Below are 16,759 nucleotides of genomic sequence, written 5' to 3'. Positions count from 1 at the left end.
GTGTCTTGACTTATGTAAGACCCATTTCTCTTTTCAACACAAGTAGCCATATTGAAACATCCAAATTAGTTCCCTACATTTTCAGATAGTTCTTAAATATTCATAAACAGCTGTTTCACCTCATTTGTTTTTCAGTGCTTCGTACTGTCTAGTATTGGCTCGATTGCATCACACTTGAGTTGTTTGTGCAGCTTTTCACCTTCTGTAGCTGGTTCTGGAGATTGTGCTGCTATTATCACTTGTTCAGACATAACGTGATCCATCCAGAAAATCCAGAAAATCACATCAGAAAAAAGACAACACAATAAACTAGTAATAGATCTTAAACAACTGAGGCTGTCCTTCTCTACGTCCTCCTCATAAAATAATTACTCTGATATTTCTACACGTATTGCACTGACATTTGTCACTAGAGAGAGTCTTCTGTTTCAAACCACACCAGACTGCAGCGGATGTAGTCTAATACACTTAATGACAGAGTGAAATAACACTCTAAAATTAGGCTCTGTAGGATGTTTGTCCTAAAAATGCTATTCTAAGTCACTGCATGGTTGTCTCAGACAAAGTAATCACTTCATCACAGTGTATTTGGTGTTGGAGACATTCGCTTAGTGAGGCTTTGTTTGTGTGTCACCTTTGGTTATGAAGCATGTTTTAAAATATATTCTAAAAGTTCAGAAGGCTTCAAATTAGGCCTCTATAATGTTAGTGGATAATATGTGGGAGTCATATGATGCAAGTGGAAAAGTGCTTCTGCAGATCTGTGATTTGGTTTCTTGGAGTTTTACTGCTTCAGGAAGCATTGTCCTAATCTAATCTGTGGTTTTTAATTGAAACACTTTATCTCCTGAGATGTGGCATTTTCCTATCTCTGAAAGCTAATTGATTTTTGCAAATAAACGCAAAAGTTGTCAAGACAATAAGCAGTTTTGAAGACAATGAAACAGATTAGCAAAAGATTTCCACCATGTCTATCTTTTGAATGTCAGAACTATGCTGCGGTGAAAATCTACTGACAGCGCTTTTGCAAGCATTAACCTTTACAGCAGTTTAGTATGAACACCTCAGTGTTGGATGAACATTGCAATATACGTTAAAAATGTACAGTTTGTTCTGATTACAGAAGCTGATTTTTCATCTTTGTCTTGCAGGATTTCTTCCTCTCTGCATCTGCTCTTCTCTGACCTCGACAACTAGCTCTTCAAATAAGGTACAGTGCATTTGTACTTCTTTTTTTTTTCCAGCCCTCAGGACACTGATTTTCTGTCTTCATTTCGTTCCTTCTTTAACATCTTCTGCCAGGAATAGAGAGCCAGTGTTAATGTCATGCTGGCTTGCTTGATGCTGCTGTTGGATCTATGGAAACGAGTAAACCACCAAGAGAATCAGCTCATAAGCAGCAGAAAGACAGCACGCCTTGACCTTGTCTAGATTGAACTAGGATAGATCCTGAAGGCGTTTAGACTGAACTCGGCTGTCAGAAAAAAGAAGTATGAAGCAGTGGGAGGCAAAACGTGTTGTCCTTTGTACAGGCTAATAAATCTCTTCAGGCTTGAGTTTGCTGAGGCCAAAAACTGATCAGAATAGAAATGTCAGTGTATTTGATGTGAAATAGTTTGAATGTAACACGAGTACAGTAAGTGTGCTAGCGTTGTGTGTTGGGTTGCATGGATGAAAGGGCATGTTTTGTCATGCAGACGCTTGCACAATGTTGCCTGCAAGCAGCAAGCACTGATGGAACATAGCTGCAACGCTCAGCATCGTGAGCGTCCTCACTCTCACAGGGCTTCCCCGAGGTACAACACTGGACTCATGATTTCACACTGGATTAATTTCATTCTGAGCACAAGCCTCTTCTGCGATACTGTCCATAGCGGCAAACTGGCCCTCATGCTGCAGAGCAGAAAGGCATGTGGAGGAGCTTGCTCTTGCTTACATACAGTAGAGCCTCAGAGACGGAGACATGCAGGCTAAGAATGCATTAACATCTTTTCTTACAGAGACTGTGATGGTTGTTGCTTTTCAGAGAAAATTTAAATGTGTAGGGCAACAGTCAAATTGCATTTTCTTCTCTTTCAAAAGTACAAAAACAGGCAATAAGAAAAAGTGCTGGAGGAATCTCTGACTGTGTACCTTGTTAAATTTCCAGTTACATAAATGGTACCTCCTTGGTTTTTGTACTCAAAGAAACAAATCAATATCCTTTCTGCAGCTGTTGCATTAGCGATTTTCTTTCTCTCGCTCCACATACTTACAAAACAGTGACCCATTCATCAGGGCATACCAAAAAAAGGAAAGGTGGACAGCTTAAAAGCATAGCTCTTGCAGTCTTGGAGACCAAATAAAACACCTCTAATAAATGTTTGAACAAATGCTGATCCCTGTAAATATTGATTCAATCAATATTACTTAAAATAAAACTACACTATGGGGAGGAATCATACATGGAAAGGCTGCAGAGAACATGAACCCCTAATGAAACAGAAAATCACTCCCTGGCCCTGTTGACTAGATATCCATTTACTTCCTTGGGAGCTGTGGATAATAGATGCCTCATGTTATATCTGTGAATAGAAGCCCAAATCCCAACCAATAGTACAACTTTTTGCAATAGCTGACATACTTTTACAATTTAAAATGATCCCTTCCACGTATTCCACCTCAAAAGCATTTTATAATGAGTTAAAAGCACACAAACAATATACAGTAGCAGAAAAAATACTGAGTTATATTTGTCCTCAGTAAAATCTGCCTCTGCTTTGTTAACAAACACACTTTGATGCAGGAATTTACATGCCACACTCATTTTTCATTGACATTTAAAATGCCTCTTCGCTCACCCTTGAGTATCCTCCAAGGATTTCAACTAATATTTCACTTAATTAATCACCCAGATGTTCCAGTGGTGCTAATTGCTGTTTACATAGTGTCATATTTCTACAAGTAAAGAGTCATATGATGATCATCATGCATCATATGTTATGTAGGTGGTAATTAGAGATAAAATCATGCACAGCATGTCATATGTCTGAGTTTAACTGGTGATTTGCATTAACGATATTTGAATTCACTGTTTAACGTTAAGGTATGAAACATTACATTTGAAATACACATGTTAATTATAGGGTTCCTGACTGTCATAGATAAAGTGAACAGTATTTATCCAGCACTGTTCATGTAAAGCATTTCAGTGAGTAAAACAGAATGGGCAGAACCGAAGGGCATCAAATATTTATGCTGTTGAATTGATCCGAGTTTACTGTAAAAATGCAGTTTTTCTTCTGTTATAAAAGGCCATCACACACGAGTGACCACTGGGAGCTTCCATGCTGATATAAGGATTATTGCACATGTGGTTAATTTGTTTACAGCTTGAAAAGTATTCCAGAGAGGCACGCTGTCCCCAAAGCTACAATCCCATATCCTTCATTCAGTCCCCAATCAATTTACTTTTCTCTCTTCGGTGTCGCAGTGTTGCATTGTTTGTGTGATGAATTGTTCCAAATGCATTATGTGTGCTCATCTGTCAAAACAAGCTGACACAATGATTACACTTTTGGTTTGAGAGTCCAGGAAAAAACACTTAGTGGTCTACCTTATGGTCAGAAATGCTTTCATCCTACCAGAAGATTTCCAACCACATTTCCAGTCTTGTTAAGATGGAGGGGAAATGTTGATGACAATGTACAGTAGCTTATGATGAAGAAACTGTGTGTCTCAGAGAGCCAAGGCTGCAGTCCTGCAGGGGATTTAGTCTCTCGTGAGAACACTTTGTTCTATTAATTTGCATAGAGGCAACGGATTGACTTTAATGAAGTTGCAGTGTGACTCCTCATGCAAGGAGCTTTTCTAAAACTTCTTTCTAGAATGCAAAATCTACTGTGGTGAAAAGAACAAAAGTGCTGACACTACTGCACAGAATGTATTTTAGCCGTAAAATGCAGTGCTTCACTAGTTCTAGTAGTTATTGGGCGTCGCCTGTTACAGTGAGACATCAGATACTAACATCGTACTGTAAAGGTCGTTCTCTGGATTCATTTGTGGAATTTCACTGAGGAAAGTAGAAATCATTTCTTTCTTGTACTACTAACTTACAGCAGCACATTTGTTTGCTGACTTCAGCCTTTAGAGGACACAGATACTTAAGTGATCTGGCTATGACTGGCTGAATGCATGAGTAGAAAAAACACACGACAGTTTGTCTTAAAGCTGCCTCAGAATAAGTGTTGTGTTACTATATTAACATATGGATATTGGCTTATTGCTGTCCTTTTGCTCGCATGCTACCGACCGTGTGTGTGTGTGTGTGTGTGTGTGTGTGTGTGTACTTTGTCCAGTTTGTGTAGGCATTGCATTAACATGGTTTAATCCTCTGCATGGCTTATTGGATACAAATCCCTCCCAAAGCTTTTAAAGCTTCTGCCTTTTCATTTGTGTCTCCCTCTCTCTATCTACCTATCTATCCATCCATCCATCTGACAGTAAAACAAACTGTACTATTTTCCAAATCACTTCTTGACGTCACAGTGTCTTAGCCCTTTCGCTGAAACCACATCTAATGCCTGTTTTATTGGGTAATTTTACCTATTGGCCAGTTCCAACCGAACATTTACTCAGTTTTGTCCATTTTGGTAAGCAGTTCAAAACATGATGTACACGGAGATGTTGTTTGAAACACCAAAAATACTATGATTACCTCAAGTAGTGATGGTGTGGCTCCCTCACTACCAAAGGATGACCGATGTGATGAAGAAAGATAACGCTGGATTGTATCTGCAATATGTTGTGACACCAGAAATTTGGTAGTTGGCACCAATACCATTGAATTTTCATGGTTTTTGCTACAAAGGTTGAAACCAAAGTAATAGAATCAATCAGATGCATGTATTTCCAAGTAGATTCTTATTTAAAACAAATTGTGCTAACACATACGAGGGCATGACCACGATATTCTAACAGACTGAATAGTAATGATGGTGACCAAGTAACATAATCAGCAGCACCCAGCTTTGAGTTATACACTATATAGCAAGCTTATTTTAGCCTTGGTGAACATTATAGAACATTGCTAAGAAGGATGCATAGGAATGCACTATGAAGCAAGAGTAATACATTGCTGAGGTATGTGGAGCCTCAGTGTTCAATGTCACAAAGGCGGCTCTCTTTTAACCTGCTAAATCACCATGGTAACCTATGCTGCACAGCAAACCTGCTCCAGAGAAAGTTCTGTTCAGAGCTTGGGGATTAAATCAGCTGTAAGAAGCACAGCTCTTTCACTTGTTCTTTTTCTGATGGTTTTCTCTTTGAGTGATATAGATTCTCACCTGAGAGAATCTAGTTATATCTGCAAACCAGTGCATTCAATTTGTGATGCAGAAAATGCATAAATATGTTTTTATGTTTGGTCCAGACTTCCTGCCAAGTCAATTTTACACCGCTGGTACAGCAACTAATGGAACACAGATTAGTAAATTAATGAATCTACTCGTATATCCAAACAGTTATATTCATTTTACTTTATTTGGACAAAAAACAATTTGATTTCAATGCATCCTTCATTTTAGGATATTGTCAGATCTCAATACACTTCTTGAGTACCATATTTAAATGTATGACATTTTAAGTTTAGTAGCCCTAATGCGGAGCTATCACCTTAGAAATAAATGGTGGTTGCAGTGCATTGAGTGATAAAATTTAAAAAAATGAAGAAAAAATGCCAGTGCATTGAGTGATAAAATAAATCTTACACTTAAACAATTTTCTACCGGCATTCTTCTCTTGCATAGGGTTAGGGTTAGCATATTGCATATTGGGGTAAATGTGCCTTTTATTAACATGTGGATTCTTTTTTAACAGCCTCAGCACCAACTACTGGTGGGCTTAAATTTCAGTATCAGATGATCTAACCTAATTAATGTGACAGAGCAGAGACGGATGCTTCAGTTTCTGATATATGATCTCCTTCCAGATAATATTTGAGGAAAGATATATCTTAGTTAGACTTGTTTACCTGTACCGATTTATTTTTTAGGGGTGAAAAAGTTGTGTTTCTTGTGTATGATCTCGTTGAATTTACTGTAGCAGAAAAGGGAGCCGAGAAAAGATCATAAAAATGCTTAGATGTCCACACGGAGGACTTATTTTATGGCAGCTGTAGTGCACCATACCAATTTTCATCAATGCCGCCATGCTCATCAGTGCATTAGTGTTTTCAAGTCTTTGTGCATACAGGTGTATCACCCAACCCTGCAAATGACATGAGCACATTCTTGCTCCCTGATTTCACATGGAAATAATTTCAAGGGCCCTAATGAAGTTCTCGTGTGAAGGTCATTTTTTTTTACTGCAGTAATTTATTTATAAGCTCTATCTTATCTGCCACACTTGGTGACTGTCATGGATAATCCCACAACATGGCTGCTCTGCCTGTTATTTTTATCACTACGGAGCATGGAGGACCAATTATATTTTACTTTGAAATTCCAGCCCGGACTGTGCATCATCTAATGTCACATCAATCATTCAGCTGCCCTCCCACATACATTTGCCTAAAAGATGAGCTCAGCACTTCATCAAAAAGGAACAGTGCTGAGGTCATCCTGCAAGCCTCTGTTTTTTTCACATACATGTGTTGCTGCTGTAGTCTTGATGCCCGACTCCACCTTACCTCCACCATGCATAATTCAACAGGGAGTCGAGCTTTTGCAGCATGTGATGACAGTAAGTTTTAGAGGAAAGCACTACGACTTAACATCTGAGAAGCAGCGTCCGCAGGAAACAAATCCTGTCATTTTCTCTGCCTGCTTCCTGTCCCTCTCTCTCTTCCTCCATGACATCTCACTCCTTCAAACACTCCTCCCTTCTTACTCTGCACTTTCTCCTTCCTTCTCCCTCACCCATAATAATAAGCACTTGCCCCTCTCTTTCCTCTCTTTGTATCTAGTGACTGTTTCGTATTTCTCCCTCCAATCTGCAAGGCCATCTGGTCGTCTGTCCTGAGCCTCATGTCTGTCTGCAGTATCGTTGCTCTCTGAATCCATTTGACAAGATTAATAGAGTGAACCTCAAACAGATATAAGCTGCTCATTTTGATAGGGATCGTTGGGAGGAGATAAGTTCAACTGTGGTTATGAGCAGAGGAATAGGCTTTTTTGTTTTTTCTCTCAACAATGGAAACTCACATAACCAATCAGAAGGAATTTTTAATTTAAATTTAAAGTGAAATATTATTCTAAGAGGAAAATGTTGAATCACTCTGATTGCATGTAGATGTAATGCTTTAAATGTGACCTCTTTTATCTTCCAGTGTCAGACTAGGTCGCAGACACACTGAAACCACCCAGCTGGAAGGATAAACTTCACTGAACTCAACTGTAGTCAGATTAAAATGCTGCCAGGTGGAGTTCCACTGAAAAAGCTGATTGGTTTGACATCAGCTCGAGGTTGTGGAGGAGTCTAGAACATGGGACCTTGTCTGAAATTGCTTGATTCTAGTATTATTAATGTCAAAGATCACTATCATACAAAGCCCTTGTCAGACATTAGATACGTAACATTGCTGGCTTCAGCAGTATGATAAACAGCATTCTGTCATTCAGACATAGGTCACTTAAGGTTACTCATGGCGTCATTAGAATATATTGTGAGGCTTTAAGTCTGTACGTCATAATCTTGGGTATACTGGACCATTAATGCAATTGCATGCAGTTCAGACTTGCGCTGTGTTGACAGCGGTGTGTAACTCTTATGAGATTCAACCTCGCCATCATGTCATAAAACGTGAGCAAAGTGAACATTTAGACATCAAGCCAACACGTTTAGATGCTGTCAGACTAAAGGAGGCCATGTTTGAAAGTGGTTTAATACTAGTCTCGGGTAAAACATGATGGGTTTTGATGTTTTTTCATAAGGGTGTGCTGTGTGTCTGTAAAGAATAAAAGAATGCAACAGTGTTATGTGATAAACACAGGGTAAAACAATGTAGTAGCATTATAATCTACTGTCATATTCATAAATATAACTATATCCACGATACACCAATCAGCCACAATGCGTCATACCTGCCTGTGGCTTCCCCCTTGTGCCACAAAAATAGCTCTGGTCTGTAGGGATATGGACATGGGACCCATGGGGGTTTTCCTATGGTGTCTGGCACTGGAGTGTTGACAGCGGATCCTTTGGGTTCTGTTGTTGACTCCATGGATTGGGCTTGTTCCTGCACATCCCATTAATACTCACTTTAGAGAGTTTGGAGACCAGGTTAATGCCTTGGGCCTTAACTCGTGTTCTTTGAGCCAGATTATGTGGTGTGGCAGTGAATATTGTCCTGCTGAGGGAGGCCAATGCAATCGGAGGGGCCAGGTGCTGGGTTTGCAGTAATACTTATGTGAACTGTAATAAGATCCACATGACTGTAAGGACTCAAGGTTTAGGAGCATGGTGTTGCATTGTAGCAAGATGTTGAATGTTTATTTCAGCTGATCAGTGTAAATAAAATAGTCCCAGTTAAACAACAATTACAAAAAGAATCACAGAACTAGAGAAAAAGCACTTCCAGGTAATAGAAATATAGCACTGGGCCTAAACCACCAAATACAAAAGCAGTGGTGGCCAATTTAGCTTGACAAGACAAACCAGTGATAATAATTTTTTTGGAAGCAGGACGAAGCTGGATTCCGACATTAAAATATTATCAGTTTGTATGGCAAACTGGTTAGAAAACACTTGTTTATTTACACATCCTGCAAAAAGCAACAGACTCAAGACATTTTGACCACCCGCACTAATGTGCTGAAGGTTACTTGTGTGCTGCCAAAGCAACTCATGGACTCTGCAAGACCTTCGATTTCTGCCACTGAGGTTTCTGGGACAAGACGTTAGCATTCAAGTTGAGTCCCGTCCTGGCCTGAGCTGAATACAAACATAATGCAGAGACTGCTAACCTTTCACAACGCCGCGCTCACTACTCCTACTATCAATGACATTGGCACTCCAGAAGAAATGGCACCGTCTTAGTAGCACAACACAGTCTAGGCCTATTTGTTGTATTTTTTATCACTTTGTTAATTTAGTTCCTACTAAATTACAGTGACATTTTTTGTCAGATGCTGCCATTTATAAAGGTTATACACTTAATTGAATAAGCACTACTCAATATGAGGTGTTTTACTAAATAATGGATGACCGACCTGAATTTCACTCCTTTATTTTTCTTTCTGACATATTCAGTGATAACAAACACTGATTGTGCCACTGTGATTATGATTTACATCAGCGAATGAGACCTGTGATTGATTAAAATTGTTTCACTTTTGACCAAAGACTGCTTTGTTGTCTTTGTTTTATTTGTGCACCCTTTAATCTGTGCTTTATCCTGTGACACTTTGGGTTTGTCTTGCCACCCACACTCATGGCTTTATATTCCAGTCGTGATCCTGTGACACACACCAACCTCTATCTGCCCTTTTATTCCTTTATTTTCTCCAGTATAGTAAACAGCATAAAACTCTCACCAGAAGTTTTATCACATCACACTCGGAACACATCCTCTCCTCTGGGAACACAAAGATTTGGCATTCAAACCCAGTGGAGGCACTTCTCATTAAAGACACAACACACACCCCCCGGCTGAACCCGGCACTCAGGTAAACTACACACAGCAGCGATGTGTGATGATTCAAGCATGATGTTACCATTTACCTGCTTTTTTTGTGTTTACTCGCCCAATTCTAATTTCGACCCCTCCAGACACATTGAGTTCTTTAATTTCCACCACACATCTCTCTACCTTTTCTCACCCTCCATTTAAGTGTCCTTTTTTACAGCAATTTAATTTATCTTGCTTGCTAATTAACAAGACTGGCCTCAATTAAAACTGTAATTGGACCGTATGGAAAAACCAAACGGAGACACATCAAACAATTTCTTTGTTATCCTCCTGAGGAGACCTCATTTGCAGAGGAGCTTGCTTTGGTCATGATTTACACAGGATTTATTGCAGGATTTGTTTGATGAAGAAAAAAATAATCTTGTTTGGGCTGAGGATGTATTTATATACGTAATGTCAAAGCCCTTAAAGTACTATTTTTATTGTTGTTGTTGTTTTTATGTGAATAACACTATTACCTGTTGTCTCTTAGGTAGAAACACATTATTTTGCAATTTATAAAATCAATGATCAATGCCTAGACTAGTGCACTATAAAGCAATCTCTTTTTTCATTCACAGTCTCTTGAAAGCAGTTCTTTTTGGGCTAATTTGGTCACTTGATAGATGACTTTCTGCAGTAGAAATGTTGCGTGATACTTTTGCTTTCTTTTAGCTTGTTGGAGCTTTCTGTAGCAGTATACATGGTCAAACTTTTGAAACAGCAATAGATTTCAAGCCTCCCATTTTCTATTTTTTCCTCTTTTTTTGTCATTTGAGGGCAGAGAAGCTCCTAAACAAAATGACTTGCACGAAGCCTTAATGCATTATTGCTTTATAAAATTAATGCTAAAGCTATATATTCCAACATCCAATAGATATAAAGCAACATTAGCTTTCATCGAGTGAACATGTGCTAATTGTCTTTTTTACTGTCTAATAAATGTAAGTAATATTCTTTGTGTTTACTCCTACATCAACTCCCATCTCTTCAGTTTGCAAAATATTTTTTGGTCGCTCGCCCACTGTTTCCTTTATCTGCTTTTTGACACTAGGCAGGTAACTTTGGACCAAAGTTGGGAGACTGTTGGCTGAAATTACTAGTGGTACACTAGATGTCAATGTGCAGTCTGCAAAACTAAAACAATGAGCAAAAAGGGGCTTAAAAGCTAAGTTTTGCCCAGGTTTTTTCTTTTTAAATTACCATCCATACTCCTTAACAGTGTTCATAAAGACTGTAGATGATCAGAATTTTTTTTCCAAAGTTCAAAATGATAGAAAAATGTTGCTGCTGGAAAATCTTTATCACTAATAGGAGTCTTATGTTTCTTTATGGAAAATTGTGTCCTTTTCAAATAGTACATTATTCATTTTATCTCTTTTTACTATAATAAAATATATAATGCAGATCTCATTGCTGAGCTATACTTTAAGTGGTATTTTGTGTTTTCCACAGGTCCAGGATAGCAGTATCCGTCAGTTAAGAGTATTATTTATCTATGTAAGGATGTACTGTTATTTCCACTAGTTCATAAACATGAGCACTGTTGCTATTGTTATGCTGGCAGAAGACAGTAATGATGAAAACGTCTATTGTAGCCTGGAGGCCATGAAGGCTTTTCCTTGGTATTTCCACTTCATTAATATGTTAATTTCCTGTATTTCCAGTTGCCTAAGTGCATAACATAGAATAATGCATAGCCACTGTGTTTCAGATTGCAATATTACTGTAGAACCTAGATGCTGAGAAAGAAAATAAATGCAACGCATCAGATCGATGAATATCATTTCACATTCTTTTGCACTCTGGAACTGTATGAGTGGAAACTCAGCGAGGTATTTACAATGACAGAGGTCTGCATCTCTGCTGGACAGCAGCTCCCTAAAAAACTGTAACAGCAGGTTGTTCACCTCCGCAGCCCTTCAAGGAGGCAGCTTTTTTTTTTTTTTTTACAGATTTTTCTTCTTTTTAATGAGGCGATGGGGACTGTGCAAGTAATGGGCTTTGTTCTGTGTCTGTAATTGATAGATGGAGACTGTAGTATGGAACATTAATGCTCTGGTCCTGAAGAATAGAATATAAGGACTCACCAACAATTAGCACTGTGAAGTGGCAGGCTCCAGATGTCAGCAGGTGTAGTGCTCATTAGCACTCCCAGGAGAACACAAGATGAAGCTATGGCAGTAGAAAATCAGATGGTGAGGAAGTAGCCCTTTGGTTACACAACAGAGAAGTTGACAGTTTCACACTACATCCTCCTTAAGCAGCAGTACTGTAAATATGCAAATAACTGCAGTTGTAAATGCCTCAGTGGAGCTGCCTGGTGACCAGAGGAAGAAGTGATCATACTGGGCAGCTTAGTTTTGTTGATCTGTAAGACTCTCGCTCCTGTTCTGACCACGACTGGACAGGACTGTAACATTTATTTGATGTTTCCATTCCACATGCATTTTATCTTGTTTCTTCTCATTTTGTTTTGTCCCTTCATTGTCGTTCATGTTGATTGACAAGTGTGGGAGGGAACTGGAACTAGAAATAATTGATCCGAGAAAACATCTTGCCATGAAGAGACAATGCTTCTCGGACTTAGATCTAACTACAGGCGCACAGCTTAACAGATGTCTTTGTTGGAAATCTGTTTTCAATCAAACCCATTTCAGAAATCTAATAAAAGTTTTTTTAAAAATTGTTTTCGCATTGTATATCTGTCACAGTCATTGTTGCAGTACCAAACCCTTTCAGAAGAACTGTAGATTTACTTCAATAACTTTCCTGTAAACTCATTAAACTCAGTGTTCAGAAAATGTTTGCGGAAGTTTAAAATGTGTGTTTCCAAACCTCTGGAGCATTTTATATGGAGTAGGGATGTTACAAGAACTGATACCTCAGGACCTAGTCGATACCAAAGTTCTAAAAACATGACACTACTTTTAATGGTGCTGCAGTTGTTATAGGAAGCTAATTGGAGATTGTGATTTCAATAGAATGGCGTTGGCAGGAGAACATAGAGCAACAGGTCTACTATAACTTGTTAAGAAACAAAACACCTCAAAAGTTGTGTATAAAGATGCTTGGATGCTGTGGTACTAGCTGCTGGGGTGTTTTACACTCGAGGGATTGCGCTGCTTTTACTGTTGAACAATGGCTGTATCACTCTGCAGTGTCATGGCAGATGATTTGACAGGTCCAGGTTTCGTCCTTCTACAGCCACACAAACATTGGCTGCACCTGATTGGACAAACGCTTAACTCACGGGCTGTCTACTTCTGGATTTCAAACCAGACCAACATGGTGGCCCATTTGAAAACTTTCACTTATATATCAAACACATTTGAGGCGAGAAATAAACCATGTGATTTTTGGATCTGGCTTCAATGGTTAGCTTGAAAATTTCTCAAAAATTTCTGTAAGCGTTAAGTGGCAGCTGAAAGCTCTTGATTTGCAGGAAATAGCAGAGACATCAACTTTATGCAGATTAGGAGTGGGCATCAGGACGCACAGTTTCTTAAAATGCATCGCATTGCAGTCAGCTTACATTGACCATGAGTGGAGAATGATTGATCTGATGGACATATACCATTAGAGTCAGTGATCGGCAATCAGTTATAAACGACGAAATATCAGAATGCAAACAGTGTCACATGTAGAGTGAACAGGGAAAACACCTCAAATGTATCTAAGCAGCTCAAAGACAAACAGATCTGTACACAGAATTTAAAATATGAGAATTTCAGTTGTTATTTCATATTAACAACATGTTGTCACTATGTTCACATCCTAAATGTTTCTCTGATTCTGTTTGTTCAGTAGCTCCATCTGCTGTGGCAGTGCATTGAAAAAAAATCAAATCGGTCACTAAATGTGGCCAAGGGTTTGCACTCTGGAGCCTTGGTGTCTAATATAACAGCACACAAATATCCTCATTGTGTCTCGTGCATTCCCATTAGTCTAGTGTCAGACAATGCATGGCTATGACAATTTTTCTCTGTCATTTCTCCCAAGGATGAGCATGGAAGAGGCCTCTGGTCTGAGAATATGACTAACCACACAAATCTTTTTTAAGATGCCATGCACTATTAATCCTCCAGAAGGAATAAAGGATTTAGATCAAGGCACCACAGCTGCCATGCAATGCTAACTTTAGCATTATCAACATGTCACTTCTGCAGGGCTTTTTTAAATGAAGAATGACTGGCTGGTAATGTAGACTTATCAAACAGTACACAGCTAATACATTACGTTACTTTGCACCAGATTGAATTGCATTAACCCTAAATACAGCTGAGCTTTTCTGCAAATATAATCAACAGATGCATTTTGCCAAAAACACTGTGCTACTGTGTGTTGCGATTTCTGTTCTGAGGCTGTTTTTGCAATAAGGCTAACGCACTTAAATGGTAAAGAGACCTTGAGGGGGTGGGAGGAGATGGGATTAAGGCCACGTCAGCTGGCTGCAGTGAGAGCTTTGGCATCATCAACACGTCACTACAGGATGTCAACATGTCCAGCCATGTGCAAAGCTTTATTAAACACTCAGACCACTAAGAGCTCCTCTTTTCCCTTGGTGTCACGCAGATTCACACATGTACAAAGATGCTGGCAGCTGAACCAAACAGAGGTCACTGGGTCACTTTGTATTCTTATCATCTCAATCCCTCACCTGTTTCTCTTCCTACCTGTCCCCCTTTTACCTCACTCCTCCATCTGTGATTGACCTCTGTTGTAACATAATGTCCCCCCTGCAGTAAGCTACAGTACTCATTGTGGACCCATTAGCATGACATGCTTGAGCTTTTCCGGAACTGTGACGCGTGACTGTGTCTGGCTTAGGGTTTTAAACCACCTGCTGTCTGCTCCAAATCTAGGATAGATGGTTGGATGGATGGAAATGATAATAACATAATGTGGTGAATGATGGGGAGGGAGATATGTGTTGTTTTATTCCGAATGTGTGTGGCATTTTTTGTTTGTTTGTTTTCTTTTTTCTCTCTGAGCCACAGTTGACCATGACCTCCAGTGGTCTGTTGCAAGGGAGTGGAAGAGCACATCTGGTGTTTGGATGTGTGTGTGTCTGCTTCTGTGTGTGTTTGCGAATTGTGTGTAAGTTGAGCATCCCATCTGGCCGGCAAAAAAACGGGACTGAAGCCTGGAGCAGGCAGTTGGAGGGGGCTGTCGCTCATGTCTGTAAAGATGCCTACATCTGTTTATCTTCCTCACATACCAAGGAAAGTAAATAACAACACAAATGCAAATTTTAGAGAAATGGATAAAATATGCTACATATATTATGAAGTCCATTTTTTTTAAAGTAAATCTCTCTACTGTGTGTTAGCACAGTTGCAGCCTGTGACATGTACATATCTTATGTTGCAGAATGCACCATAACTGCCTGAGGCAGGTGTCTAACCCTGAGGAAAAGAACAGCAAAAATAGCATTCACACACAAACACATGCACTCTTGCACTCAAACTGACTCAGTGTCTTACAGCCTGAGAGGCTCAGCATCTCACAAATCAATGCTCTTTCTCTTCTTGTCAGTGTTGTTGCTTCTTGTCCTACTATTGAATGTTACTAACTGAGCAATGGTTGTTTTGATTTCATTAAACATCTATATTATATGGTGTAATTTATTTTTAAAAAGGCCAATGTTCATATTTCCTGAAGTCGTTCGAACTTTAGGTTTGTGTAAATGCATCACTATTACAGCAGTCTGTAAATGTGAGTACAGCAGTGTTCTCTGTCAATGTGTGATTATTTGTAAAAGGGTTGAAATCACAAAGGAGATACAGACATTGGGTTTAGATCAAAGTTAGTGTCATAATGTCAGATTCATTGGAGTGTGTTTAATTAAGAACACAACTGATAATTTGATAAATCTCACCCAGAGCAGTGACTGGCCAGTCATTGGTTAGCAACTGTGGCACAGCAGGCTTACGAACAGGTACAGCATGTGTAAAGGTTGGGAGGAGTTTTATTTTTACCCTCTCTGAAACCAAAATACAATGAACTGAAACAAAAACTGTAGCAGAAGCAAAACAGTCAGGTATGGATTAAACAAATCTTTTGTCTGGTCTAAACTAACAGCGTGTCCTGCTGACCAGTTTATTACCTGCAGTCATAATGGAACTCAGTTTTACTTCCAAGAATAATTGCATTTATTTTGTGAGGCTACACTCATGTACCTAAGTCAAAACTAGCACACTTACTGTTTCTTGTCTCTCATCTCTCTAACATTTCCAAACTGCTAAGTTCTTTTCTGTTCTGTGTGTTGGCTCACATACATAAATGTCTCTGTCCTGCTCTACTACATTTGGGGAAATTTACACTCCTCCAACCAGCTTACTATCTGATTTAGTTATAGATTTGCCAAACACATTGGTTAGTCCTCATTGTCTTTTTGACCTCATACTAACACTACTGAGACCCCACTAACTGCGATTTAAGAGCTGTTTATCTACTTCTATATCTGGTGAGGATTGTGGCTTGTTGTATGGGAATTGTTTGCTTTAGACTCTCTTTTATCATGTTATCATGGGTGAAACCAAAATGTGCACACTTAAGAAACCTTTACATGATCCTCGTCAGCTATAAGCATTGAAAAGTCAGCTGGAGGTATCTTTGGTGACCAACTAACAAACTAAATTGCAGCTTGATTGGAACAGTTCTTCACATTGACAGTCATCACCTAGAAATCAGTTAGGAGTTAGAAATTCCAGCCCATGACATGGATTTGCTGCATGTCACTCCTCCTCTCATCTGTCTCTCTATACAATTAAGACCAAAAAGCCTAAGAAAGTAATCTCTCAATCACCAACACGGTTGTTAAAAAGCTTAACAAGATATGAAATGTCATATGTGCAGGAAGGCTTAATGGGCTTAGCAACAGTAACGAGGGAGTTTGTGCATAGCTTTACTTTAGCATGGCGAAGAAATTGCTTTGTAAAAGAGCTTTCGTTGGACATGTTTGTAAATAAAAATGATGAGATTAGAAAGGTCTGTGTTGACAAATGTGACTGTCTTCGCAGCTTAACCTGATTTTGCCTCTTAAATATGATAGCAAGCTGAATTAGCACACGAGGATGAGGGCGAGTGACAAAGCAAAGCTTTTGACTT

The 16,759-nt window shown here is 39.1% G+C and overlaps 1 protein-coding gene across 1 annotated transcript in view; it reads left to right on the top strand.

The window, feature by feature from the left end:
* The window catches only part of dlgap4b (discs, large (Drosophila) homolog-associated protein 4b), a 112,362-nt gene that overhangs the window by 31,113 nt on the left and 64,490 nt on the right, over positions 1-16,759 (top strand). Inside the window, 1 exon segment of the mRNA XM_035946404.2 lies at positions 1,152-1,210. The gene's annotated coding sequence lies outside the window, so the exon portion shown is untranslated.

This window comes from Amphiprion ocellaris, chromosome 5 (genome assembly GCF_022539595.1).
Source record: "Amphiprion ocellaris isolate individual 3 ecotype Okinawa chromosome 5, ASM2253959v1, whole genome shotgun sequence".
NCBI classification, from domain to species: domain Eukaryota; kingdom Metazoa; phylum Chordata; class Actinopteri; family Pomacentridae; genus Amphiprion; species Amphiprion ocellaris.
This window is presented reverse-complemented; position numbering and strand designations above follow the sequence as displayed.